Source organism: Drosophila rhopaloa, unplaced genomic scaffold, assembly GCF_018152115.1.
Source record: "Drosophila rhopaloa isolate 14029-0021.01 unplaced genomic scaffold, ASM1815211v1 contig_177, whole genome shotgun sequence".
Lineage (NCBI taxonomy): Eukaryota > Metazoa > Arthropoda > Insecta > Diptera > Drosophilidae > Drosophila > Drosophila rhopaloa.
The window spans coordinates 128,146-155,816 of record NW_025335058.1 but is presented as its reverse complement, the minus strand read 5'-3'; the positions used below and the strand labels follow the sequence as shown (position 1 = coordinate 155,816).

Here is a 27,671-nt window from a genome sequence, read left to right as displayed (position 1 = left end):
TCGCCAGCCTTTTCTGTTAGTGCGTTGGCGATAGCCGCCTGGATGACAGCCTGGAGCTGATCCGCGTTTATGGACATGTTTGTATTGGGAGCGGCACTGGTAGCCGCCTAACTCGGTGTAGAAGTAATTAGAAGCCTCTCAGAGTCTGACTCTGAGTCGCTATTTTGTTTGGTATCCCTATAATTTAGGAATGACATGTACAGCAATGTTAAATTCCATTAACCAAGAGTTGCATGCCTAAGCAGCCTTACATAAACAAAACTGTACAGCAAAGGGGCCTTGGCGCCTGAGCTGCCGCTATGGTAAACAAAGAAGCGAAGCTAACAGAGTCGAAATGTGAATGCGCGGTGTCAGGTTCGCGTACCGGCGCGGAGCGGGAAAGCAGTAAAAAAACAAAAAAAACCCAAGTTTGTTGAGAAGCTAATACAGAGAATTTTAGGTATAAGCAAAAAACACAACGACACATAAGGGCTAAATTAAATGCCCACAATTCAATGAGACAGCTCTGTCGCCAAGAAAATGATTTATGAGATTTCCATATGTCTGACATATTTATATTTTTAGCAATTAAAAATGCAAACAACACACAGAAACAAATATAATAATAACGCAAATAATTCCACAATTTAAAATTCCTCAATGTCACCAAATAATCAGTATGTTAATTAATGTTGTATTTATTTTTTAAATGAACTCCAAATTATAAAAGCGGAGCTGCAGAAAATATTCTGGCAGTGATTTACTTGTTTTATTTATTCGAGCTGCAGAAGAATATTCTGGCCGCGATTTATTTGTTTTATTTTTTAGAAGTTACACACTAATGCAGATGCCGAGAAGTATAAGGACTGATTTGCTCACTTACATGATCCCTATTATACCGCTGTGGATACTTTTGCGTTGAGCGCCAATTAATTTATTTGATTATGCCACGGGTGGTCCCTCGCAGTTGCAGATTATCCAGGAGGTGCGGGCTGGCCGAAGAATTCTCCCAGATTAATTATGAAGGGTGACTGCCCTTCTTTACCTGCTGGCCTAGGGACTCAGACAGTTTTTCCATAATAAGGATTTAACGACGGTTGTCGGAGTAAAATTTGTATGAGCAGCAGCTCTTTATTCATATAAAGTCAAATCTTAACTGAAACTTAAAGCTTACAAAAAAGAGACTCATAGCGGCCACTCCAATGGGTAGTGTTTGCCGGCTATGCACGAGCTTCCGGCCAGACGCTGTGTCAGCAATTTGGCCGGAGCGAGCCTTCGGAAAAACCCTATTATGAAAAAACATAATGCTCTTAAAGGCTCATACAAGACATAGTTAAATCAGTATAATTTCTTGTTATTATTTTTGGCACAGAGAAGTTTAGCCGACCTGCAAATACTGTCGGTGTGTCAATCTCATCACGAATAAGGTTGTAAATGAAGATAGTGCGAAGCATTGTTCTACGGTTGGCTAGGGAGGGTAAATTAATTAACAGAGGAGGGTGAATTAAGTCAGAAGGTAATATACAATGTGCATCCCAGTTGAGATTCCATAAAGCATATAAATGGAGTCAATATGTAATCCGTGTGGTGGAATTTAAATTTAGTGACATAAAGATCATAAAATTCTTTAAACAACCTTTGATTCTATTCATTTTGCAATCGTTTCTTTGGCAACTATTTAATATTTTCTCCGATTTGTAAAAAAGCTTTAAACTTATTTTTAAAATCGAAAAAAATGTACGTTACCGTAAATGTTTAAAAACAAATATGTTTATTTAACACGTCACACACGAATGGTCCTTTATTTCGCGTATTGTAAAGAGTTTAATATAGATCAAAAATGTCAAAATGCAGTCAATCACGTGGTGCGGTTATAGAAGTCGGCTGTGTCTATTACGGCCACGATGTCGAGCCAGGCGGATTTTGTGTCTCAGTAAAAAAACGTCTCCGTTATATTCAGAACTCCTGTGTCCTGGAATAAAACTCGATTCTGAACCTGACGTTCCTACTTCACCCTCAGCGACCTCTTGTTGTATTAAAACTCTAGTTTAATGTATGCATTATCTACATACAAAAATTTTTATACCCTTACGGATTGTATTGTAATTGTAATAACACATTTTTGTTTTATTTTCAAAGGTATAGTAACTTTGATTTCGGTACATAAAACTAACATTCTTTCGTGTTTAAATATTTTAAATATGTTTTCAGACTTCACGTCGATATAAAGCGACATTAGTGTTGGGTAAAAACTGCTCATTTGGGTGAACATGTTCACTTGTTCTTTTTTTTTAATGATTCAACTCACTCAGTTTGCTCACTTGTTCACTTGTTCACTTGCTCACTTGCAAGATTACAATTGAGCCCTGCATTTCAGAGTATTGAGTATTGAAACAAAATAAACGGAAGAATGATCAGGTTTGCGCAATCTGAGAAAACAGCTGTTTGACTGTATGGCCGTATGCAAAATTCATCAAACAAAAAAAAAAAAAAATACTTTTTGAACCAGAACCACCAGATGGCAACTGAACACGTGAACAAAAAAGAGCAAGTAAGAGAGCAAAACTGAGCAAGTGAACAAAAAGGAGCAAGTGAGCAAAACTGAACATGTGAACAAATAAGAGCAAGTAAGAGAGCAAAACTGAGCAAGTGAACAAAAAAGAACAAGTTCGAAGGAACATGTTCACTCACTCAGTTCAGTGAGCAACTCTTTTTTGTTCAATCACTCATGAGCATTTCATACAACGAAAATGGACACAAAAGTTTCAAAGCGGCAGGCCCCAGGCAGTGTTGCCAGTTTAGCTTATTATCAGCTAGTTCTAGCATTTTTTAAATTGGAAAGGCTTGTAAAATTCGTATAGCTTTAAATATAGCATATTTTAAAATTCATCTAGCATATTCTATCTTTAAATGTATTTGAGACATTAAGAATTTGTTTTGTTAAGCCTAGTACTCAGATCGACGAAAACTGTCCGTCAGTCATGAGAAAGAGAGCGAGAGGTAAACAGCTGGCGTACACTTTTCGTCAACGTTTTTTTCACCTCGGTCCTCAGGTCGACGAAAAAAGTACCAGAAAATTGCATAGCGTTGCCAGTCTGCGGAACTGAACTTTGGGTGAACCCTAGCGAAAAGATTAAAAAATTTAATCTTTTGGCGTGCGCTTCTCACTAAACATTTAAAGAAATGGAGGGAAAAAATTAAAAAAACCTGCAAAAGTCGAGTGCAGGAGCTTACATGTGGGGTCAAAATAACACTAATACTATGTTTCTTAGGTCAAAAAAAACAACTGTTAAAGTTAAATTGTATTGTTTTTTAATTTCTTTGTACAGCGGCAGACTTGTCTTGCCAAGGTAGTTGATAATATCTTTTAATGGCTCTTTGCCGCAAACACCATATTTGAATTTTACTGCAACAAACCCAGCTGATTGACAGTACGACCGTAGCACGCTTAATTCTGATGAACTCTCGAAATTTTGGTCACACTAGAAAGATTCAAGTTTTTACGCAAGCGTACTCGTTTGTCGATCTGAGTACTAGACTTAAACAATTGTGCTTCACCTCGGAACTCAGATCGATGTAAAATATAACAGAAAATTGCATAGCGTTGCCAGTCTGCTAAAATAAACTTTGAGTGAACCCTAGCGAAAAGAATACAAAATTTAAGCCTAGTACTGAGATCGACAAACGAGTACGCTAGCGTAAAAACTTTAATCATTCCAGTGTGACTGCATTTTCGAGAGTTCATCAGAATTATGCGTGCTACGGTCGTACTGTCAATCAGCTGGGTTTGTTGACCAGCAGTTAAAATTCAAATATCGTATTTGCGGGAAAGAGCCTTTAAAAGATATTATCAAATACCTTGCCAAGACAAGTCTGCCGCTATACAAAAAAATTAAAAAACAATACAATTTAAATTTAACAGTTTTTTTTTTAATATACTGATTATTTGCTAATTTAAAGTTCATAGCTGCACTTTTATTGTGTTTTTTCGTACATTCTTGAACTAAAAAACATTTTGTTCTGACAAGAGGCACCCTAAAGAGTATTAATGTTATTTTGTCCTCACATGTAAACTCCTGCAATCGACTTTTGCGAGTATTTTGAGTTTTTCCCTCCATTTCTTATAATGTTCAGTGAGAAGCGCACGCCAAAAGATTAAATTTTGTAATCTTTTCGCTAGGGTTCACCCAAAGTTCATTTCCGCAGACTGGCAACGCTATGCAATTTTCTGATATTTTTTTCGTCGATCTGAGGAACGATGTGAAAAAAAACGTTGACGAAAAGTGAACGCCAGCTGTTTGCCTCTCGCTCTCTCTCATGACTGGCGGACAGTTTTTGTCGATCTGAATACTAGCCTTTAGCTCGATAACACCATAATATACTGTATACACTCTTTCTAGTTTCCAATATAGTCAGCTATCTATTATTTAACATGATTAGCTTGCTGACATTACGAACAGCTGTTCCTTGCTTTAATATTACTGTGGAAGTAAAGATTATTATTATTGCCTTCCATTTGGTATTACCTTTAAAATATTTGTGCTTGTGGTAATAGTACTAGTGTAGTTGATCAGTACGTCAAAAAATTCTTAAAAAATGGTTTATTCCCCTAAAAATTCATCAAATGTGACCAAAAATCTACTTACAGTGAGTCACAAAAGTATTCGTTCCAAGGAGGGTTAACTGACATATGCCAATTTTAAATAAGTAACCATTTTAAAATGGTAAGAAATGGGTTATGTTTCCAAATATATATATTTTGTGAAGTTTATGACGAAAAAAGCCAAACAGAAAACGCTTTCCATAAAAAGATATGGACAAAAATATAAATAAAGTATTTGTTGCACATACGACTTTTTTAGATTTTAGTATTTTTTGGGGTTAGCGCATTATTTTTTTTTGGCATTTTGGCTGCGTTTCTATTTTAAAGACTGAATTCAGATGGGCAAACGAGTATGCTGGCGTAAAAACTTTAATCTTGCCAGAGTGACCAACATTTTGAGAGCTCATCAGATTTAAGCGTGCTACGGTCGTACTGTCAATCAGCTATGTTTGTTGACAAGCAGTTAAAATTCAAATATCGTATTTGCGGGAAAGAGCCTTTAAAAGATATTATCAAATACCTTGCCAAGACACGTCTGCCGCTGTACAAAGAAATTAATAAACAATATAATTTAAATGTAACAGTTGTTTCTTTTAATTTACTGATAATTATTTGCTAATTTAAAGTTCATAGCTGTACTTTTATTGTGTTTTTTCGTACATCCTTGACCTAAAAAAATTTTTGCTCTGACAAGAGGCACCCCAGATAGAATTAATGTTATTTTGTCCTCACATGTAAGCTCCTGCAATCGACTTTTGCGAGTTTTTTGAGTTTTTTCCTACATTTCTTATAATGTTCAGTGAGAAGCGCACGCCAGAAGATTACATTTTGTAATCTTTTCGCTAGGGCTCACCCGAAGTTCATTTCCGCAGACTGGCAACGCTATGCAATTTTCTGATATTTTTTCGTCCATCTGAGGACCGACGTGAAAAAAAGGCTGGGTTAGTTGACAAGCAGTTAAAATTCAAAAATTGTATTTGCGGGAAAGAGCCTTTAAAAGATATTATCAACTACCTTGGCAAAACAAGTCTGCCGCTGTTCATAGAAATTAAAAAACAATACAATTTAGATTTAACTGTTGTTTTTTTTATTTACTGATAATTATTTGCTAATTTAAAGTTCATAGCTGCACTTAGTTCTAACAGGCGATTTTTCTAAGTTTTTTATTTAGTTTTTTCGTAAATTTTTGACCTCAGAAACACTTTGTCTGTGAAGAGGCACCCCAAAAGACCCTCACAAGAAAACTTCTGCAATCGACTTTTACGGTTTGTTATTTTTTCCCTCCATGTTTTTAAATGTTCAAGCCTAGTATCCACTTCGACGTAAACCGTACGCCAGTCATGAGAGAGAGCGAGAGGCAAATAGCTGGCGTTCAGTTTTCGTCGGGCCTTTTTTTCACGTCGATCTCTGATCGACGAAAAAATACCAGAAAATTCCATAGCGTTGCCAGTCTGGGGAAAATAACTTTGGGTGAACCCTAGCGAAAAGATTAAAAAATTTAATCTTTTGGCGTGCGCTTCTCACTGAACATTATAAGAAATGGAGGGAAAAACTCAAAAAACTCACAAAAGTCGATTGCAGGTGTTTACATGTGAGGACAAAATAACATTAATACTATCTGGGGTGCCTCTTGTCAGAGCAAAATGTTTTTTAGGTCCAGAATGTACATTTAACACAACAAAAGTGCAGCTATGAACTTTTAATTAGCAAATAATTATCAGTAAATTAAAAAAAACAACTGTTAAATTTAAATTGTATTGTTTTTTAATTTCTTTGTACACCGGCAGACTTGTCTTGCCAAAATATTTGATAATATCTTTTAAAGGCTCTTTCCCGCAAATGCGATATTTGAATTTTAACTGCTTGTCAACAAACCCAGCTGATTGACAGTACGACCGTAGCACGCTTAAATCCGATGAACTCTCGAAATTTTGGTCACACTGGAAAGATTAAAGTTTTTACGCTAGCATACTCGTTTGTCGATCTGGATACTAGGCTTCAGTGAGAAGCGCACGCCCAAAGATAAAATTTTTTATTATTATCGCTTGGGTTCACCAAAAGTTCATTTCATCAGACTGGCAACGCTATGCAATTTTCTGGTATTTTTTTCGACGGTCTGAGTACCGTTCTCTCTCATGACTGGCGGACAGTTTTCGTCGATCTGAGTACTAGGCTTAAGCCTAGTATCCTATTTTGTTCTCACATGTAAACACCTGCAATCGACTTTTGTGAGTTTTTTGAGTTTTTCCTTCCATTTCTTTAATGTTTAGTGAGAAGCGCACGCCAAAAGATTAAAATTTTTAATCTTTTCGCAAGGGTTCACCCAAAGTTCCGCAGACTGGCAACGCTATGGAATTTTCTGGTATTTTTTTCGTCGATCAGGGGACCGACGTGAAAAAAACGTCCGACGAAAAGTGAACGCCAGCTGTTTGCCTCTCGCTCTCTCTCATGACTGGCGTACGGTTTTCGTCGATCTGGATACTAGGCTTTAACATCGTAACTCGACGCATTGTGGATCCTCATAAAAATATTTACATACAGTGGCGTGCAAGTCGGAGTACATGTTTGCAACTATTGACTTTGGGTCCGCATAAAAAAGTTAATAGTTAAGTAAATGAATCCAAATTTTTGTGTTTTCTTTGTATATTTATTAACAAATCCTTATACAAAAGATAACAAAATAAACTAATTGGTTTCCTTAAGAAATAAAAACAAAATAAACTCGCATGTACTCAGTTATGCTCAATTTGAATTTTCAACAAACGCTTATTTTTAATACTTGGTCCAAAGACCCTTATTTCTAATTACGCTATTTATTCGATTCGGCATACTTTCTACCAAATTTTGTATAATTTCTTTTGGAATAGATCTCCTTTCTTGCTGAACTCGTTGCCACAACTCGTGCTGGTTTGCTGGTACCGATTCGTAGAGTCCCAATCGTCTTTTCACTATCGCACTGAGTCGCTGGCCACTCCATTAACTTGAAATGTTTTTTTTACATTCTTTGACGATATTGGAAGTGTGCTTTGGATCCCCATCTTGTGGGAATGTGATGTCACTCTCCTTATATGCACATTTGTCAACAAAATGCAAAGATGGATCTGCAAAATATCAAGATAGTCTTCCTTCTTCATAATTCCATCTATTTTCTTAATTGGTCCAACGCTCCACCAAGTAAAACAGGTCCAGGCAATGACACTTCCTCCTCCATGTTTCACGGTTTCTCGTTTCTGCAACGACTCTTCAGGCTTCTTCCAACAATATTGTTTACCATCCGACTGGTATCGATTGAATTTAGATTCATCAGACCATATAACTTTTTTCCAGTCGTCCAACTTCCAATTTTTATGCGCCCTCGCAAATTTTAGTCGCGCTTTTATATTTTTGTTGGACAAGGCCGGCTTCTTCTTTTTCACTTCTGAGACGTATCCAATGCGCCTGAGTGCTCGACACGCTGTCCACTGGCTGACGGGCTTACCTATGGCTGCGGATGCATCCTTGGGTCTACAATTTTCTCATTTTTAATTTTTGGATCATAAGACTTGCATCTGCATCAGTCAAAATTCGACGTGGACCACTTGTCTGTACCTTGGGTACCGCGTCGCGCCTTTTTGGACACGAATACTGCTGATTGGCTGATTTTTAACTTTTGGATATTATTCGTGTCGAACATCCATTTTCTGTTAGGTTTACTACCGAATCTTCAACGTCTCTTGACAATTTCTTCATTTTTTATTTTTTATGCAAAACAGCAAAAACACGTGAGATTTTGTATGTTTTTAGTTAAATTCTTTCATAAAGAACTTTAAAATAGAAGCTTCTCAAAAACAAACGGTAAAATTTGGTAATTAAGCTTTCAATTGAATCAGCTGTGCAACTTTTGTTGAAAAATTCAAATTGAGCATAACTGAGTACATGCGAGTTTATTTTGTTTTTTATTTCTTAAGGAAACCAATTAGTTTATTTTGTTATCTTTTGTATAAGGATTTGTTAATAAATATTAAAAGAAAAAACACAAAAAATTTGGATTCATTTACTTTACTAATAACTTTTTTATGCGGGCCCAAAGTCAATAGTTGCAAACATGTACTCAGACTTGCACGCCACTGTACGTAAACACACAAGCACAATACGTCAGATTAAATGGGATATTAAAATAAGTATTATAACGTAGTATGATTATTATACACATTAATGATTGCAAATATTTCTTCAAACAATTGTATAATGTATGCACATATGTATGTACATAAGTATGTATGATTCGTACGAATCATGCGTGTCATACAAATGAACATACGCACAGGAATAAGTAAGCAGTTTTGTATTTGCAAACGAATTGCAATAAATAATATATATTTATAAGACTTTTATTTATAGAAAAAAACAAAATAATGAAGTGGCACCAAAAAAAAAACATTTTTATTATAACTCATCTAAATAGAAGTGGAAATGATTAATTATAATTACTTATGTAAATTTGTATTTACTTTAGAAATTTTATCAGCTGCTCCAAATTGCCATCCGAAATATGTTGCCGTTTATCCAAAAACTTCTCGTTTATATTATTATTTATTATATCTACACAAAAAGAAGCGACATTATATATGTACACTAAACAAACGCTGACTGAAGGAATATCAACTGACGGCTAAGCTTTAAACGAAAGGTGGATTTAAAGCTTCCAAAAGCAGCTTTTAAAGCTTTACTCTTCCGTGTTATTGGAAGGCTACCTTAATATTGACCTCAAAATACTTGTTTGTAACATTTTTTTTATATCCTTAACTTGTTTAAAAAAAGATTTTAAGAAAAATTAAGCAGGGTTGTGAAGAGCATGGTTAATAAAAACCTACATTTAAACCAGTGGCTCCTTTCTTCAAAGTATTTAAAAATATTTGTAAGAATTATTGTTGAAAAAATTACAAAAAGGTCATAGCTCAATTGAACTATTTTACAAATCCCTATAAAGTTCGTGGCCATTCAAAATAATATAAATATTTTTTTTCTGGAGCCACTTTTGATAATTTAGTTTACAAAATTACGCTTTGAACGATATTTCGGAGATTTGAATTAAAATGTTAGGTAACGGGTATGTCTGATCTGGCAAAAACATACAGTGGTTACGATTCCAGATGAACCAAGACTACATTATAACGGGCGTGTGCTTTGAGTTATTTCTTCGGATAAATTGAAATTTGGAATTTAAATTATCCTTCAGAATAAATTAGCATATTATTTTTATTGGCTCAAGAAAATAATTGTTGCATTTACTCTTGTTTTTATAGGCTGTTAAAGTTATTGATAGTAAGTGGTTCAAATAAGCTGTGAGCCACTGTATAAAGCTTTGCAGGACAGAATATTTACAAAACAATTTTACACATTCGTATTTCAGTCAATATTCACTGCTGATAAGACCGAGCCAGCCAACAACAATTTCATTTGTGTGGGCTTGTGTTTCTCAGATCGACGAAAACTGTCCGCCAGTCATGAGAGAAAGCGAGAGGCAAACAGCTGGCGTACACTTTTCGTCAACTTTTTTTTTCGCCTCGGTCCTCAGATCGACGAAAAAATACCAGAAAATTACTTCGCGTTGCCAACCACCTGAAATGAACGAACGGCCCGACGAAAAGTGAACGCCAGCTGTTTGCCTCTCGCTCTCTCTCATGACTGGCATACGGTTTACGTCGAAGTGGATACTAGGCTTAAAAAATTTAATCTTTTGGCCTGCGCTTCTCACTGAATATTTTTAAAAATGGAGGAAAAAATCAAATAAACCCCCAAAAGACGATTGCAGGAGTTTACATGTGAGGACAAAATAACATTAATACTAACTGGGGTGCCTCTTGTCAGAGCAAAATGTTTGTTAGTTCAAAAATGTACAAAAAAACACAAAAGTGCAGCTATGAACTTTAAATTAGTAAATAATTATCAGTAAATTTAAAAAAACAACTGTTAAATTTAAATTGTGTTGTTTTTTAATTTATTTGTACAGCGGCAGACTTGTCTTGACAAGGTAGTTGATAATATCTTTTAAAGGCTCTTTCCCGCAAATACCATATATGAATTTTAACTGCTTGTCAACAAACCCAGCTGATTGACAGTACGATCGTAGCACGCTTAATTCTGATGAATTCTCAAAATTTTGGTCACACAGGAAAGATTAAAGTTTTTACGCTAGCATACTCGTTTGTCGATCTGAGTACTAGTACTGACTACTGTCAGTGCTAACATTCTGTGCTGTTTGACGAGTCAGAGAAAAAAAAAATTCCAGCTTGTCTTCAAAATGCTGTCCGTTGGCAATGACTGACCATCATATATGTACTTAAAATGCGTAAAAACAGTCAAGCCTAGTACTCAGATCGAAAAACAATTTCGCCAGCGCACTATGGTCCAGATGCCGTTTTTTTGGCATAAAGTCGAAAAATTACAAACTCGCTTATTTTATTTTTGTGACATTAATAATTTGTGATAAAAAAATTGGGCAGTGCGACCACGCCCACGCTTACCGGCCGTGCAAACTGATTGATAGTAGATTTATATAAAATATTATTTCGTTTTCATTTTCAGCCGTAGACGAAAGGTCCAAGAGACTTAATACCTCTTTTGAGAAGTGTTTTGTTTTCTTTCTCTTTCCTTTAGAGAAATATTCGACAATAATGGATCCGAGGAATCTATAGCTCTGTGAAATAGATTAGCCATATAATTGAGCAGACTATTTTTCCTTAAATGCGATCAATCTATCTTTTTTGTAAACTTTGTTGCTCCAGAGGCATTTCGCTTAAGAATCCTAGTGGAACCAAGCTCGACGTTTTGGGCGAAAATCGGGGTTTTTGACTTTCAAGTGCCTTAAAAAATCGAAAAAAAAAATAAAAACTCGACAGCGTTACCTGAGGAATCTTGTCCTTTAACTAATGCAATTTGATTTTTCAAATCAGATAATTCTGTGACCAGTTATCGTGTACACCGCAAAAAACGTTCGAGGCGCCGCTGGAGTTAGCCTGTATCTCACTCAATTATTAATATTTTTGGATGAAAAAATTCACACATGTTGTTTAAATGTTGCCCTATCACATGCCAAAAACGAAAATTGAGCTGACACTATACGGGTTGTCTCAGCGCCAATAAAAATTCTTTAAAAATGGCCGATTTTGCACTGAATTAACTTTACCCCCTTAATCTGGTAACCATTAACCAATATTTTATGAATTGTTGGTGAAATCTTATAAAAAGTTGTTTCACAAAATGAGCAAACTTTTCCGAACGCCAACCATACAGTATTTATTTATTTAAGCCTAGTATCCATTTCGACGTAAACCGTACGCTAGTCATGAGAGAGAGCGAGAGGCAAACAGCTGGCGTTCACTTTTCGTCGGGCCTTTTTTTCACGTCGGTCTCCTGATCGACGAAAAAAATACCAGAAAAAATCCATAGCGTTGCCAGTCTGTGGAAATGAAGTTTGGGTGAACCCTAGCGAAAAGATTAAAAAATTTAATCTTTTGGCGTGCGCTTCTCACTGAACATTATAAGAAATGGAGGGAAAAACTCAAAAAACTCGCAAAAGTCGATTGCAGGTGTTTATATGTGAGGACAAAATAACATTAATACTATCTGGGGTGCCTCTTGTCAGAGCAAAATGTTTTTTAGGTCCAGAATGTACGAAAAAAAACAATATAAGTGCAGCTATGAACTTTAAATTAGCAAATAATTATCAGTACATTAAAAAAAACAACTGTTAAATTTAAATTGTATTGTAAAAACAATTTCTTTGTACAGCGGCAGACTTGTCATGCCAAGGTATTTGATAATATCTCTAAAGGCTCTTTCCCGCAAATACGATATTTGAATTTTAACTGCTTGTCAACAAACCCAGCTGATTGACAGTACGCCCATAGCACGCTTAAATCTGATGAACTCTCAAACTTTTGGTCACACTGGAAAGATTAAAGTTTTTACGCTAGCGTAATCGTTTGTCGATCTGGATACTAGGCTTTATATATTTCTGTTCAGATAACTTGTCCAAAAAGATTGTCTGGCTTTTTTTGACCTCGGTACTCAGATCGACGAAAATAATACCAGAAAATTTTATAGCGTTGCCAGTCTGCTAAAATGAACTTTGGGTGAACCTAATAGTAAATTTAATCTTTTGTTGTGCGCTTCTCACTGAACATTAAAAAAATGGAGAGAAAAAATCAAAAAACCCGTAAAAGTCGATTGCAGGAGTTTTAAAGGCTCTTTCCCGCAAATACGTTTTTTTTAATTTTAACTGCTTGTCAACAAACTCAGCTGATTGACAGTACGACCGTAGCACGCTTAATTTTGATGAACTCTCGAAAATGCAGGCACACTGCAAAGATTAAAGTTTTATTGCAAAATGGTGGAGAAAAATAAAAAAATCCAACAAAATAGCGACAAAATAGAAACAGTGGAATTTTCAGCAGTGATAAGCTTTATTTAAGAAATAAGGATTTATAGCGTATTATAATAATAACATAATACGCTAAAATGTTTATGCATTTTATAGTTTGATATATAATACATTGATTTAGAACTGGGGATTATCGTTCCTTGTAATTCTTATTTTCTTCTGAATAAGTTTACGAATGACAGCAGAGCCAAGCTTCGTTATAGACTGGTCATTTCATACAAAGAAAATGGACACAGGGCTTTTAGCAGCAGGCCCCTGACGCTTCGTGTGCGCTCTCTTTTTTGCGCTCTCATTCATATTCTCATTTTGATGCTCGCACACTCATTGCACGAGTTTGGTCATTCAGTCGCAAAAAGGCGCATTTTGAAGAAGGTTGCGCCCAGTGTTGCCAGGTTTTGAACGCCTGTAAAAGCTAGATTTTTGAAAAAATAAGCTAGAACAAGAAAGGAAAGCTAACTTCGGGCGGAGCCGAAGTTGAAATACCCTTGCAGAATATTCTGTAAATTATATTCTCCAAAATTATTCATATGATGCATTCTTAACACTCATAAAAATCCCAACTTCCTAGCTTTAAAAACACCAACGTTATGGGATTTCCAATCGTTCAGTTATATGGCAGCTATAGGATATAGACGGCCGATTCTTATGAAATTTGGTAGGTCGGATTGATTGGCCAAATATAAAACCCATAGAAAATCCCAACTTCCTAACTTTACAAACACCAAAGCTATGGCATTTCCGACCAATCAGTTATATGGCAGCTATAGGATAAAGTCGGCCGATCCCGGCCGTTTCGACTTATATACTGCGTGCAAGGGAAAGAAGGGTGTGTGCAAAGTTTGAATTCGATATCTTTAAAACTGAGAGACTAGTTCGCGTAGAAACAGACAGACGGACAGACGGACATGCTTATATCAACTCAGGAGGTGATCCTGATCAAGAATATATATACTTTATATGGTCGGAGATGTCTCCTTCACTGCGTTGCACACTTTTGACCAAAATTATAATACCTTCTGCAAGGGTCTAATAAACTAAAATAAAAAAACTTCGGAAAGCCGAAGATATAAATATCCTGAAAAATAACAAATTTTAACCGATTTCACCCTATTGTTCCTATGGGAGCTATAGGCGCTTTTCAAACTTGATCTGCTTGATCCTGATCAAGAATATATATACGGAAACGTCTCCTTCACTGCGTTGCAAACTTCTGACCAAATTTATAATATCCTCTGCAAGGGTAAAACAAGCTACACCCAAATGAGAGAAAACATGAAACTTTATTATGTTTTTATGTGGGTGGCAAAAATCATTGGGGCCTATATTATTGTTTAGGTCTTTAAATTTCCATTGCGACAGTTTCCGAAAGATAAAATATCAATTCAGAGGTGATTGTTGTGCACAATCACGACAAGTCGTTCAATGGCAATATAGCAGAGTGTTCGGCAATGTACAAACAAAGTGATGCTTCCTCTGTCTTGCAACATTTAGCAAGAAAACTTATTTTCTGCGGTTGAGCAATCGAGCCCATTTCTAACATGTGCTTCTTCAATGCTGCATGCAGCCTTATTTCGAAGATTTTTGCTGAAATTGTAGACTAACAATAGCAGCAATATGCTTTGGTTCCATCTCCGTACAGTTTGCGTAACCATGCCTTGAACTCGCTATTTTGGAGCCAAGCATCGCGAAACATTTGTTAATCAATCAGCTGTTTTCTCAGATTGCGCAAACCTGATCATTCTTCCGTTTATTTTGTTTCAATACTCAATACTCTGAAATGCAGGGCTCAATTGTAATCTTGCAAGTGAGCAAGTGAACAAGTGAACAAGTGAGCAAGTGAGCAAGTGAACAAGTGAGCAAGTTATTGTATCATGTGTTATTGTAGCATGGATAGGGTAATGGAATTTCGTTATCCTCTGTGATTTATAAAACGAAACTGTCTTGAAGAGAGGGAGAGAGAGGAAGAGAAAAATAAAAAAAATATTTGAGTATTTAAACTAGATATGAAATTTTGTTGATTTGAGTAAAGTCATTTTAGAATATAAAGTTGTATATTATTATTATTATTACCGAATATAAAATTCTATATTTGAAGAGTTTAACTTAATAAAAATTATTTGATTTATATTAAATAATTTTAGTTAATCATTTTCGGCCTCCACACTTTAATTAAAAGCTTATAAAATAATATATTATTTAAAAGCAGTATACAAATTACTTAAGTACCAAAGTCAAATTATCCACATAGGCAAATTAACTATAACTTTAATTAAAGATTCTTATTAATACTCTAAATAATTTATTTTGGCAGAGCTTGCTACTGAGTTCTCACGGGTTGTTATCATATAAACATTCCGCATCCTCGCAAACGGCGAGCCAAGCTTGAGACAGACGTAAACAAATTCCCCCTAGCTAGCCGCCAAAGGCGAACTAAACTTTAGGCTAAACATCAGTAAGAATCCCAGCACTGCGAACCCTCATTTTTAGGCATCGCGTTCGTTTCCAAATTTTCCATGCTGATCACAGCAATCTTAATCGGGAATTAACTTCGGAAACCAAGACTTCGGAAAATTACGAAGATAAACTTTAAAAGCTTCGATCCCGAGTCAACAAGGGAAGAGAACCAACTTAAGCTTGGGCAGTCGTGAAATTAGTCTAAGAATGATTGTATTGTACAAGTGAAATTAATTTAAGGGGGGTATAGTATTTAAATTTTTGTTTGCATTTTTATTTTATTTTTTTTTCTGAATGGACATTATCTCGAAAATATTGTGTTAAAATTTTAGATCGATCCGAGTAAAACTTCCCAACTTATGGGCAGTTGAACGTAGGTAAGTAAGCGCGTTTTATATTGAATTTTTGGGTGTCCCAAACTTTAAAACGCTCTCCTGAAAAGTGGACATTTCAAAGTCGGTGTACACGATTCTGCAAAATCTATTGCACGGTTTTCAGATTTTGCACAGTATTTCTCTACCAGATTCCTCAGGTAACCCTGTCAAGTATTTTTTTAGAGCAACAAATAACTCGACTTTTTGGGCGAAAATCGTGGTTATACCCATTACTCGTAGAGTAAAAGTGTATATTGTATTCGTGCAAAAGTATGTATTGTAGACTAACAATAGCAGCAATATGCTTTGGTTCCATCTCCGTACAGTTTGCGTAACCATGCCTTGAACTCGCTATTTTGGAGCCAAGCATCGCGAAACATTTGTTTATATATCACTTTCGGCATTTTAGAAAACGCTTTATTTGGTAGAACTCAGATCAACAAACGAGTACGCTAGCGTACAAACTTTAATCTTTCCAGTGTGACCAAAATTTCGAGAGTTCATCAGAATTAAGCGTACTACGGTCGTACTGTCAATCAGCTGGGTTTGTTGCAGTAAAATTCAAATATGGTGTTTGCGGCAAAGAGCCATTAAAAAATATTATCAACTACCTTGGCTAGACAAGTCTGCCGCTGTACAAAGAAATTAAAAAACAATACAATTTAACTTTAACAGTTGTTTTTTTTGACCTAAGAAACATAGTATTAGTGTTATTTTGACCCCACATGTAAACTCCTGCACTCGACTTTTGCAGGTTTTTTTAATTTTTTCCCTCCATTTCTTTAAATGTTTAGTGAGAAGCGCACGCCAAAAGATAAAATTTTTTAATCTTTTCGCTAGGGTGCACCCAAAGTTAATTTGCGCAGACTGGCAACGCAATGCAATTTTCTGGTATTTTTTCGTCGATCTGTGGACCGGGGTGAAAAAAAACGTTGACGAAGAGTGTACGCCAGCTGTTTGCCTCTCACTCTCTCTGATGACTGGCGTACAGTTTTCGTCGATCTGAGTACTAGGCTTAACAAAGCAAATCCTTAATGTCTCAAATACATTTAAAGATAGAATATGCTAGATGAATATATATATATGCTATATTTAAAGCTGTTCTTTTTTGTTCACTTGCTCAGTTTTGCTCTCTTATTTGTTCACTTGTTCAGTTTTGCTCACTTGCTCCTCTTTGTTCAATTGCTCAGTTTTGCTCTCTTACTTGCTCTTTTTTGTTCACGTGTTCAGTTGCCATCTGGTGGTTTTGGTTCAAAAAGTATTTATTTATTTTTTTAATGAATTTTGCATACGGTCATACAGTCAATCAGCTGTTTTCTCAGATTGCGCAAACCTGATCATTCTTCCGTTTATTTTGTTTCAATACTCAATACTCTGAAATGCAGGGCTCAATTGTAATCTTGCAAGTGAGCAAGTGAACAAGTGAACAAGTGAGCAAGTGAGCAAGTGAACAAGTGAGCAAGTTATTGTATCATGTGTTATTGTAGCATGGATAGGGTAATGGAATTTCGTTATCCTCTGTGATTTATAAAACGAAACTGTCTTGAAGAGAGGGAGAGAGAGGAAGAGAAAATAAAAAAAATATTTGAGTATTTAAACTAGATATGAAATTTTGTTGATTTGAGTAAAGTCATTTTAGAATATAAAGTTGTATATTATTATTATTATTACCGAATATAAAATTCTATATTTGAAGAGTTTAACTTAATAAAAATTATTTGATTTATATTAAATAATTTTAGTTAATCATTTTCGGCCTCCACACTTAAATTAAAACCTTATAAAATAATATATTATTTAAAAGCAGTATACAAATTACTTAAGTACCAAAGTCAAATTATCCACATAGGCAAATTAACTATAACTTTAATTAAAGATTCTTATTAATACTCTAAATAATTTATTTTGGCAGAGCTTGCTACTGAGTTCTCACGGGTTGTTATCATATAAACATTCCGCATCCTCGCAAACGGCGAGCCAAGCTTGAGACAGACGTAAACAAATTCCCCCTAGCTAGCCGCCAAAGGCGAACTAAACTTTAGGCTAAACATCAGTAAGAATCCCAGCACTGCGAACCCTCATTTTTAGGCATCGCGTTCGTTTCCAAATTTTCCATGCTGATCACAGCAATCTTAATCGGGAATTAACTTCGGAAACCAAGACTTCGGAAAATTACGAAGATAAACTTTAAAAGCTTCGATCCCGAGTCAACAAGGGAAGAGAACCAACTTAAGCTTGGGCAGTCGTGAAATTAGTCTAAGAATGATTGTATTGTACAAGTGAAATTAATTTAAGGGGGGTATAGTATTTAAATTTTTGTTTGCATTTTTATTTTATTTTTTTTTCTGAATGGACATTATCTCGAAAATATTGTGTTAAAATTTTAGATCGATCCGAGTAAAACTTCCCAACTTATGGGCAGTTGAACGTCGGTAAGTAAGCGCGTTTTATATTGAATTTTTGGGTGTCCCAAACTTTAAAACGCTCTCCTGAAAAGTGGACATTTCAAAGTCGGTGTACACGATTCTGCAAAATCTATTGCACGGTTTTCAGATTTTGCACAGTATTTCTCTACCAGATTCCTCAGGTAACCCTGTCGAGTATTTTTTTTAGAGCAACAAATAACTCGACTTTTTGGGCGAAAATCGTGGTTATACCCATTACTCGTAGAATAAAAGTGTATATTGTATTCGTGCAAAAGTATGTAACAGCTAGAAGGAAGCGTTTCCGACCCTATAAAGTATATATATTCTTGATCAGGGTCACTAGCCGAGTCGATATAGCCATGTCCGTCTGTACGTCCGTATGAACGCTGAGATCTCGGAAACTATAAAAGCTAGAAGATTGGCATTTTGCATGCAGATTCTAGGAGTTCCTACGCAGCGCAAGTTTGTTTCAAAAAGGTGCCACGCCCCCTTTAACGCCCACAATCGGTTATATACGATTTTAAAAATTTAAATATAAATGCAGTTTTATTGTGTTTATCAATACCTATCGAAATGTAGAAGAAATTTTTCAAAAGTGATCAAAGTTTCTATCTCCATCTCCCTCGCACTCCCTTTACCTGAGTAACGGGTATCTGATAGTCGGGGCACCCGACTATAGCGTTCTCTCTTGTTTTTGACTTTTAAATGCCTTAAAAAATCGAAAAAAAATAAAAACTCGACAGCGTTACCTGAGGAATCTTGCCCTTTAACTAATGAAATTCGATTTTTTCAAATCAGATGATTCTGTGACCAGTTATCGTGTACACCGCAAAACGTGTTTTCTTCGATGCGCCGCCGGAGATTGCCTGTATCTCAGTCAATTTTTAATATTTTTGGAAGAAAAAAATCACACATATTGTTTAAATGTTGCCCGATCACATGAAAAAAACAAAATTGAGCTGAGACTATCCGTATCGCTAACTATACAAAATTTTTAAATGACTGATACAAATGGTCCGTCGACTAGCCGAACCGCTAACAAACAAAAGCCCGAACAAACATTAACCACAGACTTAATTGTCCGATTGATTGCTAGCAATGTAACCCCTTTACAAGACGAAATAAAAAATTTACGTACCCTGTTAGACTTAAGAGCTAATTTAGTAACCGAATATCAAGTCGAACAGATTGACGATAACATAACATGCGACGAAACTTTGGAGGTAGTAAAATCCGTTCCCCAGTTTTCGGGAAGCTTAAGGGGTTATCCGGGTCTTGACACTTCAAAAAATTCATTTTTTTCAAACTTTTTTATATAATAGTACAAAGTTTCAGGAATGTTGTCTAAAAATTTCAAGTCGATCGAAGCAAAACTGTAGGAATGGGAGAAATTTAAAACCCAGCGCGCCGAACGTCACAACAAGCCATTCGGGCTCTGGCGTCGGGCAGATGCGGCACTTTAAACGCGTTTTTCTCAAAACCACTTTTTTGAAGTCGGTAGTCACGATTTCTCAAAAACTATTGCACCGATCAACTTCTGCTTTTGCACACTTCTTTTAAACATAATTCTTTAAACGCGTTTTTCTCAAAACCACTTTTTTGAAGTCGGTAGTCACGATTTCTCAAAAACTATAGCACCGATCAACTTCTGCTTTTGCACACTTCTTTTAAACATAATTCTCTTGTCCTTAACGGAGGGATTTTTTAAATTTTTAATTACAACTCATTTTATAAGCCAAAATATGGCCAAAATTTACGTAAAAAATGACACTTTTTATGAAAAGCGCTACAAAAAATTCAATTTTTAACTTTAAAAAAAAATAAAAAATTTACGTACCCTGTTAGACTTAAGAGCTAATTTAGTAACCGAATATCAAGTCGAACAGATTGACGATAACATAACATGCGACGAAACTTTGGAGGTAGTAAAATCCGTTCCCCAGTTTTCTGGAAGCTTAAGGGGTTATCCGGGTCTTGACACTTCAAAAAATTCATTTTTTTCAAACTTTTTTATATAATAGTACAAAGTTTCAGGAATGTTGTCTAAAAATTTCAAGTCGATCGAAGCAAAACTGTAGGAATGGGAGAAATTTAAAACCCAGCGCGTCGAACGTCACAACAAGCCATTCGGGCTCTGGCGTCGGGCAGATGCGGCACTTTAAACGCGTTTTTCTCAAAACCACTTTTTTGAAGTCGGTAGTCACGATTTCTCCAAAACTATTGCACCGATCAACTTCTGCTTTTGCACACTTCTTTTAAACATAATTCTTTAAACGCGTTTTTCTCAAAACCACTTTTTTGAAGTCGGTAGTCACGATTTCTCAAAAACTATTGCACCGATCAACTTCTGCTTTTGCACACTTCTTTTAAACATAATTCTCTTGTCCTTAACGGAGGGATTTTTTAAATTTTTAATTACAACTCATTTTATAAGCTAAAATATGGCCAAAATTTACGTAAAAAATGACACTTTTTATGAAAAGCGCTAAAAAAATTCAATTTTTAACTTTAAAAAAAAATGGCTCGTAGAGGAAAAGCGAGACACATTCGCTATCAGAAAAATTTTGGTTTTTTGATTTCAGATAAAAATTTGCGGAGATATTTTGCCTACCGCAAGGACACAATTTTTTATGAGGTCAAGTTCAAGCCTGCCTCAACGGCTCAATTTTAAAAATTTTTGGTTCAAATTTTTACACAATGTTGGTCAAACCATAAACATTAATGTACAATAAATTAAATTTGTGAAATTGTCGTAAGATCTTTAAAAAAAATTCACGAAAGTAAGTTTTTTTCGTGCTCCAAGACCCGGATTACTCCTTAAAAAATTACATATGTGGGCTTATGGGAAGCCGCTGAAACCACAATGGGATTATACGTTCGCAAAAGCCGCAGGTATTTTTAGCTTTAACCATTTTAATAAATAAAATAATTAACAAATCACGGAACGGTGTTAAACCTCGACTTCGTCTTTAGCGACAAAAGCGTCCTTACGCAAAATAAATTCTCAGTTATGGACTTTTATAATTTGGTTAATAAAAAATTAACCTTACTAATAAATAAAACCATAATGACTTACAGGAAAGAAAATCCCATAGCCACAGAAACAAACCTCAGACATAGGCAAAATGCCTTGAGAGGGTTTATAACTGGCCTAAACGGCTCAATTTCCGGCATGTTATTTTCCCTTAACCCTCCAAACTTGCTAAACGCATTAGCCAGAAAGCAAGAAATGGAAATCAACCAGATGAGGGCACAGTTCGCTTATCGTTTTAGCACTCCTCAACGCCGCTTTAACGAAATTTCACGAACTTCATATGATTCATACTATAAATTTGACAACAAAAATCAGGGCAATCAATTGCGCCTAAATAGTACCAATGATAATCATACAAATTATCAATGGCAAAATAATAACTACCAAAACACCAACAAACATGGCTATTAAAATAATAACTATCAGTATAACAACGCTCGGTTCGATTCAAACCCAACTAATAATGTTTGGACACAAACAAACAATACTTATCAAAACAGGAGTGAGCCAATATAAGTGGACGCCAGCATCTAATTCCAATTCCAAATTATAATCCTAATAACCAATCATTTCCCAAAGGTTGGCAGTATCAAAACAAAAATAATAACTTCCAAACAAACTCCTATAACCAAGAAAGAAAACCATTTCAACAAGCAGAACAGCCAGCTAAACGCACACAAGTTTAGTCACCAGCTCAACCAAAAAACACAGACACAGGAGCTACAGCCTGTTTTATAAAAAAAGGCATTTACCAAAACGGAATAGAATTACCCATTTATAAGAGAGTATCCACAGTCATTGGATACTCAATAATTAAAATATACCACTACATAACAATTTTTCAAACAAAACACATATTTTATGAAATAGAAGGTTTAAAAGCAGATGGTCAGGCCGATGGTGATGTGGCACCGGTAAGGTCCTCGATTATGTTATCTTGAGTTGCCCGGTGGAAGTGCCGCTCCTGGCCGGGTCAGGTAGAGTTGAGGTTGCCTGGTGGCGGTGCCGCTCCTGGTCAGGCTGATGGTGATGTGGCACCGGTAAGGTGCTCCCTGGTGTCTGTGAAGTTTATGGTGAGAGGGTGACTGCCCCCTATGCCCCTGGCCTTACCCTCAGTGGGCGAATATAATAATATAACGGCGGTGGTCGGAGTAAGGTTTATGAGCCAAGTGCTCTTTATTCAAGAATAAGTAAAACAGAACTGAGGGTCTTAACTGTACGAAAAACTTAGCTTGGTCGGCAGGCAAAATGACCATAACTCACCATACCGGGAACCAATGGGACCCAGGCACAGCCCCCAAAGACGGGTATGCTGAGTTTGCATCTAGAAACATTAGGGTGATCCAAGAATCATCCAAGAGTTCTACCGACTGTTTATTACTCTTCATTAATGTTAACTATTCCCCCTTTAGAACTAAGAACCTCCTCGGTCGCCTTATATTGGGGCCGTCATCCGTGCTGACTATTTGCCGGACAGTCATTGATTATTATTATACCATCGTCTACCAGCGTTATGGGGCTTAGGTGGCTAGCCTGCGTTTTACAATGCGCCGTGACCCCTGCGTGTAAACCTCGGGCGCACGTGTCCTGGGTTGCCAGTTTGCAGAATGCTTCGAACATTGTCGACCTGCAATCGCTGATCGCTAAGACTTCCTGGTTGCACTCAGCTATCATGTTGTCCGTAGTTGGAGAATGGTGTGTTGGTGAGAAACGGGAAAAACGGTGATCTTTTTACATGTAAGTTTTATCTTAGGATATGAAATGAGCATGTGAACACTATTATCGGACTGAAGGACTTTAATATTAGATGCCTCAATTAGGCTAATAACAGGGACCTCTGTGGGCTGATCAACTAAAACGGACTTCAAATCTTCATGATTAAAAATGGCAGGGATTATGATATTTGACTTTGCAAGTGTGACTGTGAGCATCAGATTCTGTATCTCTGCAATTAGCATTCTGTTTCTGGCCAAAAGAACTTCGTATAAATGTGGGGTGTCAATCAGGTCCTTCTTTTTTGCCTTAATGATTTCGTTGACGGCGTAGGTTAATTTGTTAATCTGCCTTGACTCAATTAACCGAGACTCGGGCATTTTTAACATTTCACGGTCAGCTGCATCAGGAGGGCCCGCTATCACTTTTAACGCGGTGCCTAAAAAGTCTAGGCTTCTGGCGATGTGGAAATAACTTGGACAATTTAGTTGTTTCTTCTGTCATAATTGAGAACTCTGTTAAATTGCTCGAATGTCTAAAGTAATTCCTATGTTCCCACACCAATGCAACTCCGTCGGTTATGGGGATGTACCGGGCGTGAGTGTAGTCTGTCACTCTGGCGTTAACTACTGCAAATATTGTTAAAATGATTCCCGCGATCCTGTAAGAAAATGACAGGTTAAGTCTACTAGCTTAGAAAACTAAGTGTGTGTTTGTGTTGGGTGTGTTAAGTGCGCATATATTAGAGAAAAAAGTTATTTAAGGTTGTCCTTGTGGACCACCCTCCCTCCGATAAGGACAGCTGTCCCCATGTCCGCTTCTATGCGTTTCTCCGTGTATAACGGAGTTAGCTTATTGCCTAGTCTTCTATTGTTCTTTAAGTAGACCTTTTCTCCTACCTCTAATACTCTATTTTGTCTTGATGGGTTACATCTGTCAAAATTATCCTTTTGTGCTTTTGCAATATTCATTTTTAATGCATGCTTAACTTCGTCGGAAGCAGAGTGAATTACATCAATGGGTTTTTGATTAATGACCGAGTGTAATGTTTTATTATATTCAACGGTCGCCCGCACAACTAACTTCTCTGTATCATTAATTTGCTTATCCATTTTGATGCACCTTGCTATTTCTGTTATGGTGCTGTGGAGGCGTTCGATTTGTCCGTTTGAACTGCTGTGCAGCGGGGGTGCATTTACAAGATCTATGCCATACTGATTTTTGAGTAGCGATGTGATCGTTTCAGAGCTGAAAGACGCTTCGTTATCACATTGCCTTGGTATTTGGGAATAAGTTTATTAGTTGGATGATAGGGATTTTCACGTCCACTATTGCCTAGATACTATTGGTTGTACTGTCGCAAATTTTGAGAACTTGTCGATGCAAGTTAAAAATAGTTTCTTATCGGTGGAAAAAATGTCAATTGGAGTTACCCCAAGTTCTGTTTTCTTGGGGTGTCTGTCATACTTTGCTGTAGTGCATATTTTGCAGTTTGTCACTACCTCTGTCGCTAACTGTCGCGAAGGACTTGTTTGATATTTTCCTGAGCAGCTCTGTGTCTGATACAAAGTTCCTGCAATGCCAAAATTTTGTCGCTGGAAAATTTTACACTAATGCATGTTGAATGCTGGCCAATGCACACTGGTCCCAATGCCCAATATTTTTGCAAAAACCTATTTTTTTTTTTGAAGTTATGAAAAAAAAAAACATTTTATCTTCGTAGAATAATATACGTTGCATTTAAAAATCGCAATTTCGTTACTGAAATTGCAGCCCTGTTAAATTTGGTAGCCCTGAAAGTCAGCAGTTCGTTGATCAGAAATGTTGACTTTTTGGCGCGCTAAATAAAATCAACACTTTAAAGAAAGATTGCAAAAGTTCTACTTAACATTTTAAAACAAAGTAAAATGAAAAATATTAGTGGAGGTATGTAAAATTTAAATGCTTAATGCAATATTTGTTTAATGTGATTTGTCTTTGTGTATGTGTGCTTTTGTAGAGTTGTATTTTTAACAATTTTAACCTATAATTTTTCGTGTTTCTTGGAACAAAAGTATGTTGGATTGTGCCGGATTATAAAAACTATTAACGCAGTTTTGTTCTTGCATTTATTTACAATACGATGACATAAACCTTTTTTGCTCGTTTTTGCTCCATTTTCCAAAAAAAAAAACTTTTTTGCTAGACAACATAGACCTATGTTATGGAGAAATGCTAGAGTATTGGCTGGCACATGGGCGCGAAACCGAAAGCCTTTACAACTTTGTGTTGCAGCATCGAATTGGAAACTTAAAGCAAAACATAGATCCTTTGAAAAAGAGGATTAAGAACTTTGTTGCTTATGTGGATGCTGGAATAAAAAAATGCTCTTTTAATGATCTTTTAACACCACCAAATGTCGATTTCCTAAATAGTTCTCCTACTACAGATAATGATGATGAAGATGACTTGGATACCTTTGAATGTAAAGATACCTATTCCTTTGATTTAGATGTTGAAAGTGATTAAAAATTAATTAAGTAAATATATTATAATTTTTTAAGATGCATTATTTAGTTTGGAAGTTGAAAATTGGTAGGGCGGGAGGGGATAGAAGATTGAGGGGATATTTACTAAAGTTATTTTTGTTGCATTTCAAGTTGGAACCGGCCGGGAGTAGATCGAAATCGAGGGCAAAAGCCTATCGATAAAAGTTGGTGGGTGGCAACGCCTACTGAAGTGGCGCCCCCTTCTGCTCATGCCCTTGGCTATCTAGCTATTTAAATTAGCCCGGTTCGCTCTGGGTATGGCTAGGATGGCCTTGGATTCGTCCAATGACCCACTTTTGGGAGAGGAAAAGGGAACATGGCGTGATCAGCATGACATTGCGTAGGTCAGGGATAGGGTTAGTTGCTGCCAGACATCGAAGCCATGTCGACGGGATTTTTATATTTCTTAGCTTAGAATAGGCCAAGAAAAAGTGAGTGCGATTAGTGCGAGTAAAGTTAGGAAATTAAGTGGAAATTTCTTTATTTTAGGTCCACCGGGGACCCTAGTACATAGGGCCCCGGCAGTTTCTGTGATTTTCTTCGGTTTTTTTTTACAATTTTCTCGGAGGGAGGGCAGCAGCCCTCGTGGTAGTGCTCAGCGGCAACAGCCAACGGCAGCAGCAACAGCCACCGGCAGCAGCAACAGCCACCGGCAGCAGCAACCGCCACCGGCAGCAGCAACAGCCACCGGCAGCAGCAACAACCACCGGCAGCAGCAACAGCCACCGGCAGCAGCAACAGCCACCGGCAGCAGCGACAGCCGCAGGCCGCAGCAACAGCCACAGGCGGCAGCCACAGCCACAGCCATCAACACCAACCAACACCGCCGCAGGCAGTTGAGCTTATATACATTACCTCGGTGAGTCCGTTCCGGGCACGTAGAACCCGAGCCGCACTACGCCTCGAACACGACGCGACTCCCAAACAACGCAGCATCTCCGACGTCACGGTCTGCAGTGGCCGGGGCAGGGCGTAATACCGGTTTCCGGACCGCCACGTCCCTTTATAAGGGTCCCAAGTCGTCCTTCGGCGACCCGCAGCCGGCTTTCTCGCCGCACCTGTGGTTAGATTTTAAGATTAATTTTTGTATTTGTAAATTTGTGTACTCACCCTTGTCCGTTTCTGCACGTCTTCGTGATTCCGCGAGCTTGAGTCTGGCCTTGCGCTAACTCGGGGTCTGAAATTGCGAAAGCGGGCTTAGCAGAACTCAATACAATTTATTTATTTATATTTACCTGTCCCTTTTGTGTCCTCTTGGAGCTCCAGCAGGGTAACTAGGAGAAAAAAGAGGTGTTTAATTAATGACAGCCACTTGGCTTAAACTTTTCTGCGGGGCCAAATTTCCGATTTCAAGAAGGCCTTGCAGCTGGTGCAGTCCAGGCCGGGTAGTGGTTTTGCCCTGACCTGTAAGAAATGGTATAAAGAGGAGGGGATATACTTAACGTTTATATTTGGAAACCTTATGTATATATTTATAAATAAATGTACTTAGAATGGAGATAAAGATGATGTGGGCCTAAGGCAATTTCCAGCGGGGAGATGAACCGGTCGTAGTCTGGCCTGGCAGTGGCTCCGGCCTCGGAACATGGGTGGTGCCTCCCTCGCTACGCTAGGGGCACCACAGGAAGGGTGGGTGCGCTGTGGCAGCTACATCCAATGCCACTTTTCCGTCATATTTGTCCCGGTTTGTTTATTTTGTCTTGTTTACCTTTTTTTTGTTATTAGAGATGTTAGTATTTGTAGTGTGAGACGTCGATAGTAATCGATATTTAATGTTGTGGGGCTGTAGGGACATTGGGGGAACTCCGCCCTGAGGATTCCGGAGCTAGCCGGGGCCGTCCCAGGGAGAACAATATGCAGTTCCATAACATTATGGCGCCCAATCTAAATATAAATATAAATTGTCGGGACGACGGCGTCTCACCAATTTGCCTTTTTCTTTTCCCCTCAGCCAACACGACCGGTGACTTGCAGGGCAATACAAGTTGCATGCAACTGCATCGGAAGTGGTGGGCTGGGGGAAAAATTAAGAGAGCACGTTAGGATTTAGAGCAGACAGGAGGCTTGCCCAGACTGGAGGCAATTTGCTCCTGGTCACAGATCGCAGAAGCAGCGGTGACCTGCGGGTGGCATCT

The 27,671-nt window shown here is 37.2% G+C and overlaps 1 protein-coding gene and 1 long non-coding RNA gene across 4 annotated transcripts in view; both read right to left on the bottom strand.

Moving 5' to 3' along the window:
• LOC108041322 (calcium/calmodulin-dependent protein kinase kinase 2) overlaps nucleotides 1-9,345 on the bottom strand; it is a 268,166-nt gene extending 258,821 nt beyond the window's left edge. Inside the window, exon 1 of one of the 3 annotated variants that reach the window (XM_044458813.1) lies at nucleotides 9,073-9,345. The gene's annotated coding sequence lies outside the window, so the exon portion shown is untranslated. The remainder of the gene's footprint in view (nucleotides 1-9,072) is intronic. The other 2 variants (XM_044458811.1, XM_044458812.1) reach the window with 2 other exon arrangements.
• Nucleotides 9,346-26,307: 16,962 nt separating this feature from the next.
• Nucleotides 26,308-26,910, bottom strand: LOC123037562. The gene is made up of 3 exons (XR_006417549.1): nucleotides 26,772-26,910; nucleotides 26,647-26,713; nucleotides 26,308-26,594 (listed from the first exon to the last, which is right to left on the bottom strand). It is a non-coding gene; the product is annotated as an uncharacterized LOC123037562 (long non-coding RNA).
• Between the last annotated feature and the right edge of the window lie 761 nt (nucleotides 26,911-27,671).